This window comes from Zeugodacus cucurbitae, chromosome 6 (assembly GCF_028554725.1).
Source record: "Zeugodacus cucurbitae isolate PBARC_wt_2022May chromosome 6, idZeuCucr1.2, whole genome shotgun sequence".
Classification (NCBI taxonomy): Eukaryota; Metazoa; Arthropoda; class Insecta; order Diptera; family Tephritidae; genus Zeugodacus; species Zeugodacus cucurbitae.
In genome coordinates this window covers 62,228,832-62,235,608 of record NC_071671.1, presented here as the reverse complement: position 1 = coordinate 62,235,608, position 6,777 = coordinate 62,228,832, and the positions used below count along the sequence as shown (strand labels likewise).

Below are 6,777 nucleotides of genomic sequence, written 5' to 3'. Positions count from 1 at the left end.
AACAAAGTTAGTTGTCTGTAGGAAACATATAGCAGGTTTCAGAAAGAAGGTTTTTAGAGGTTTAGATATCTATGTAATAGCGTAACGTAACGTAAACTCGCTCAACATTTTCTTGTGGGGCCTGTTAAAGTTACAAGTCTATTGTGTGGTGTGCAATTTATTAAACGGAAGAGAAGGCTATTAGCAATAGTTGATAAGTTCAAGGTTAGTATTCATATCGGCAGCGCGTGTATTCATGCATTTTAGCAAAGTAACTTTTACAAAAGGAAGTGTCGTTTGTGAAAATAATTCAAGTTTATATGCATAACAAAAAGCATAATTTATGTGCCTGAGAAGACCGACACTTATAAACTAATAGAAATCAATAATTCTCATAAAATTATTATTTATTCAAGTAATTTATTATATCGTTCGCAATCTAGATAGTAACTAAAATATTCCATTACAACTTGGTGGTTATATTATTTACTTCACCCGAAGACAAAATTTGCACCGTTCTCTTGACGATTGGGACCAGGTTGATTGCTTTTTTGGTTCTGACCTGGGGTCTTACTATGTGTATGTGGATTACGAATTCGATGTAGGTTTTTCAATATTCAAAATGGCGGATCTTATATGGCGGAAGCTTCTTTGAAATATTTTGCTTAAAATCCTTTACTCCGAAGTTATCGGGATTGCTGATTTCGTCCATTTTCCATTATTTTATTATATAAAAATCTCAGTGCAGCACTTTTCTGCCATTCGTTCTGTAGAATTTAATGTTTCTGACTTGTTTCGTTAGTGTGTTAACGTATTTTTTAGTAGTTTTTAACATAACCATTGTATCGGAGTGGCCGATACCAAAAACAAAGGAAATGCATGGGTTACTCATGTCGCAACTGGCAGTCAACGTTTCAAAATATTTTTTATGGTAAACAGTGCCGAGTGTTATGGCAGGATTTATCATTGGTCTGTATCTCTGGAATGCCTTATACATATATATGAAAATGCCAAACCTAGTACGCTATATGTATGTATGTATGTGATTGGCGTTGCAACCGTTTAGCCGGTTATAGCCGAATCGACGATAGTGCGCCACCTCTCTCTCTCCTTCGCAGTTCGGCGCCAGTTGGAGATCCCAAGTGTAACCAGGTCGCTCTCCACCTGGTCCCTCCAACGGAGTGGAGGCCATCCCCTTCCTCGGCTTCCTCCGGCGGGTACTGCATCGAACACTTTCAGGGCTGGAGTGTTTTCATCCATTCGGACAACATGACCTAGCCAGTCAATGTCGTCGTATAACTCGTACAGCTCATCGTTCCATCGTCTGCGGTATTCGCCGTTGCCAATGTTCTGAGGACCATAAATCTTACGCAAAATTTTCCTCTCGAAAACTCCTAGTGTCGTCTCATCTGATGTTGACATCGTCCAAGCTTCTGCACCGTAAAGCAGGACGGGAATGATAAGCGACTTGTAGAGCTTGATTTTGGTTCGTCGAGAGAGGACTTTACTGTTCAATTGCCTACTCAGTCCAAAGTAGCACCTGTTGGCAAGAGTTATTCTGCGCTGGATTTCGAGGCTGACATTGTTCGTGTTGTTGATGCTGGTTTCCAGGTATACGAAATTATCTACGACCTCGAAGTTATGACTGTCAACAGTGACAATTAATGTTGGCTCCGCAGATTTTCGTGAAAGAACTACATAAACATTTATAAGGCGATTATCGTAACTATGATCAATAAGTTGGCAATGCTTTAGTGGAACATTTTATAAAGGAAGTGTTAAACAGCAAAAAACCCCTACATAGATAAATAACTCTATGAACTGTTGTATACTATGTTTTAAAAATATTATCATATCAACTTCTTTTAAAATTATAGTTGCAGATAAATAATATTTAAAGACCAAATGCTATCTGACCAAGATACTACACATGTTCCTTGAGGCCGTGAGAGGGTTGCTATTGAAAATGGGTGAAATCGGTCCACTGCCACGCACACAAAATCGCCGAAACGATATCGAAAACACATAGGGCGCCATAACTTGATATTTAGATGTGATATTGTTGGGGAAGTGGGCGTGGCCCCGCCCCCAAATAGATTTTTTGTGTATATCTAGCAAACCAATAAAAATATATAAACCAAACATTCTGCAGTCGGTTCTCTTACATACCCCACCACACACCATGAAAATAGTTGAAATCGGATAATATCCACGCTCACCTCCCCAAAGGTTATGTTGGAAATTACTAAAAGTCTCACTAACTAACGAAAAACATCAGAAACACTAAATTTTAGGGAAGAAATTGCAGAAGGAAGCTTCACTCAGACTTTTTTACAAAATGGAAAATGGGTACTACTCGACCGATTTCAATGAAACACCATGTGTCAAAGATAACAAAAACCAAACGATTTGACGTTTCGGTATCTATGATATACATATAATACATACATATATGATATGTCGTAAAAAAGTTTTCAATGTCTATACCTTCGCTATTTTAAATCTTCGGTTAGAACTAAGGGCTACTGATTAAAAAATTACCAAAATTAGTACACAAACCCATCTTCCGCTCACATCACGATATAAATACAACAATATACAGTAGTTTACCATGAAATAGATACAAAGAAGCAGCCAAGAGTGTAACTCATCAACAACCTTTTATAAAATTTCTTTCTTCTTTGATTGAAACGTAAAACTGTGCTGACAAAAATTAATATTAAGCACTAATTAAATATTTGAAAAATCGGTTATAACTGAGTTCTGATTACATAGATCCAAATCTAGATCGCATTTACGCCTGGTATAGTCTTAGCTCATAAATTTCAATATTTTTGATTATCTCCATCATTACAAGTCGCATACATTGTATATATCTGCCATCATCGGATTTATACAACATTTATTGCATTAACTCCTTTATATTCTGGCCGAAGCCCATCTCATTCACGAAAGTATATAAAGTGAATGAGAATTTGGCAATCTAGAATAAAATAATTTTATTAAAAATTATTTATTACAATTGCTACGATTATAGTTGATGGACTCACCGACAAATTGCATATTGATTTCGAACATTTGCATTGCAACGAAGGTTACGTCCACCTGTGCGCGATGTATAAAAACGATGATCAATTTCCGTCCGCGCTTGTCCAAAGCCAACCAATTGCAGTGAAATATTGAATCGGGCAACCTTGAGCTTTCCAAAGCGAGCATTGATGCCTCATAGCAGGTGGGTAGGATCTCCATTGCCACCGTAAAATAATATATTGTCGTTATCACCATATTGAGATTATCGGCGAAAATGAAAATATTAACCATACTGACGCAATGTACAATAGCAACAATAGAGAATTGTATGAACATAATTGGCGAAAAAACGGAGCGGACATTATCCACAACCCTACAAAAAAGGAGATAATTAATAAATTATTAGTAAAATTGGTGTCTTTAGCATTAAACGCTACTAATAAATATGGAGTTCACAAGAAATACGATATTCCATTCAAACGAACTCAAAGTTTCTTAAACACTAAATGGTTAAACTCGAGTTTGTGACTGAATTTACTAATTAGCTCATTTCACTTGATTAACTCACTGTAATATTTGCTGATGTGTAGCAATACAGTCGATCAATTGCTGGTGTTTCTCTTCAGCGCTCATATCGGGATCCGCTCCTACTTGGCGGACACGTGCTCTCAGCAGTCGAAAGTGTGTGCGTATTGTTCGCATATATAAATATGGGAATGTATCGTTCAAGTACTGTGCCGTGAGTATGAAATATATGTAGCACGATTCGAATGTTAAACACGAATAAAAATGTACCGTTGGATTGGAGATCACGTCAAGAAATGGATACCAACCGCCAAATGGTTGTTTATGTAATATAATCGCTGTAAGAATACTCATATTGCCATATACGTAGTAGATTAATCCTATGACGACGTAAAAACGCGTACAAGCCGTCACACAATCCGTTATTTGCTGACGCTCGTGTGGTGTCTTATAGCGTTCATCCTAACTTTTCATTATCAGTTGGGCACTTTGTAGGTGCTTGTAGTTAATTATGATTGCAAATGCCTTTGCAGTAGCGAAACTAGCATTTAAAAATCCTTGTAATGCTGATAGGGACTCAGTTACAGTAGATATTTCCCATTTTCGTATGAAGCCTACGGTGCAGAAAACTGGCGTATACGAGTATGCAGTCCAAATGCCAACCATGTGTAGTGTGGGCAAGAGGCCATTTGGTTTCGATTGAATACCAATCCAAGACCAACAAGAAAATAACAATTTGAATGGTTTATTGGTCTCGCAATCGCTTTGGACACGTCCGTATAGTAAGTCGCTGATTCGTTGCATCGCTACTGTCTGCTCTTGATTACTGAAAATAACGGAGTTATTCAGGGTTTTTGTTGAATCTGTTAGTTTTCGGAATCATAATTCAAACCGACTTCGAATTATATTCGAAAAGATGAAATTCCAATCTAAAACAGATTTGATGAATGTCAGAATGGCAAACCAATTCTGATTTTGCATGGTATTCTATGTCTGCTCTATGACACCATGCAAAATCAGAATTGGTTTGCCATTCTGACACTCATCAAGTCTGTCTTGGATTCCGCAACAGCCCCGATTAGATTAGATTTTTGATACATGTATGTATAGTATTAAGTTCAATATGAATACAAATAATGTTTAAGAGGTGGATAAACAACGTAGCCATTCTCGACTTGTGGCTAATCCCACTCTTATTCCTTCGCGTTCTCGGAAACATTTAAATATATTCATGTGGATCAAAGAAAAACTTCACCGAAACATGTTGTGAAGCTAACAAAAACTAACAAAGGAACAGAAAATCGTTTCAAATATATTAATGAACCTTAACCGAATTAAAACCTTTAATATGTGTGATCCAAAATATTTTCTAAATATTTGATCTAAACACAGCGTGTCTTCCCGGTATAATAGCGAATACTTTCTAACAGGAAATCTGATTAACTGATGCTTTATAAGGTAATATACATTAGTACGACAAAGTTTGTGACCTGTAGGAAATAAAAGCAGGTTCCAAGAAGAACCGCTTGTCGAAACATTTGTGCACATTAGTTCATAGATATAAATTCGTTCAAATCAAGATTCTTTCGGATTGTTATCTTCTAATGCCAATTTGATATAAGGTTAATAATAAAGTTGTAGTAGATTTCCGCGAACTGTGGAGCTGCTTTCTACACAACTGTCACTACGACAGAGATATTTTGGTATCAATTTTTGATCACTAAACTCTTTCCCGTTGGGTCTGTTGAAGTTACAGGTCTGTAGTGTGTTGTGCAACATAATCAACGGGAGAATTATAAGCGCAATTAGTATTATTTGTAAAGTTCAAGCTTGGTATTCATGGCTACGCACAGTTGTTGTTCTCAATGGGTTTTAGCTGAGAAACTTTGGCCAAAGTAAGTGTTGTTTTTATGAATAATTTCTCAAAGGCAGGTTTCAGTTTCTATGCATAACAAAAAGCATAATTTATATTCCTGAGAAGACTGACACTGACACTTATAAACTAATTTCAAACAATATTTCTCATATAATTATTATTTATTCAAGTTATTTATTATATCGGAGGCATTTTGTATTTTATATATATAGTAACTAAAATATTTCAATACAATTTGATGGTTATATTATATATACTTCACCTGAATACAATATTTACACCGTTCCCTTGAAGATTGGGATATGTAAACGGAACTGACGCATACTTTTTTCTAGACAAGGACTGTCAAATTATCAAAATAATTTCAAATCAAAATTTTGGAAACATTTTCTCCCATTACGATAACAACAATAACAATAATTGCCATTTCGAATATCTGATATTTGACTGTAGGTAATCTAATCTACTCGTTAAGTATTTTAGCGGTCGGTCAGAAAAATTTCTTCTCAATAAATTATTGGTTTTGGAAATAGAGTATTGAGCATAAATGTCGAATACGTCGGGTTACCTTGACAGCTATGACTCTAGGAAAATATATGTCTTTAGAAAAATCCCTTTGATATAGGTCAAGTTGATATCAAAACTGAGAGGAGCTGGTTCTCGATTGCGCTTCAGAACGAATACATACATATGTATATAGAAAAAAATAATAATTTTTATTAATTTCAAAAATGTTAAATTTTTGTTGTTTTTAAGACATTCACGTATCCATAATAATTGTAATAAATCCTGTAGCAAATTAGTGACGGAAAGTAAATAAAATACTGAAAAGAAAATCCATTAACGGAGAAACAAAGCGCGATTAAAAATAATCTCCGCCATTATAATGAGATTTTACTTTTTCGAAGCAAAGCAACCCTATCTATTTATTATTTACATCTATGATGTCTAAAAGCGCAGACTTAATTTCACTTTTGCGTAAATGTCACGTGGAAAAAAAGATGATTAAAGAACCAACTCACGCTTTCTGCTTTAGCATTATTATAATTTTTTACAAATAATGCCAACAACAATGTGAAAAAAATTACGAGGAGACCCGTTAAAATGTCAAATGAGAGTAATAACAAATGCGGCAGACACAATTTCTTCCGCATTGCTTTGCAGCGCGCAGCTCGCAGAGAGAGATGGGAGACACCTTTTCATAATTGCATTAAGTAAACGATGGCGGTGAAGACCGGAAGTAAAGCAGCGCGGCAGAAAAGTGAAAATGTGAGAAAAAGGCGTGGAAAATGTCAAAGACAGACAGATTATTACCATATTGTGCGCATATTAATGTGTTTGTATATAAATAAATATATATATGAATA

The 6,777-nt window shown here is 35.6% G+C and overlaps 1 pseudogene; it reads right to left on the bottom strand.

Moving 5' to 3' along the window:
• Positions 1-2,988: 2,988 nt before the first annotated feature.
• LOC114803637 (odorant receptor 7a-like) lies at positions 2,989-4,338 on the bottom strand (annotated as a pseudogene).
• Between the last annotated feature and the right edge of the window lie 2,439 nt (positions 4,339-6,777).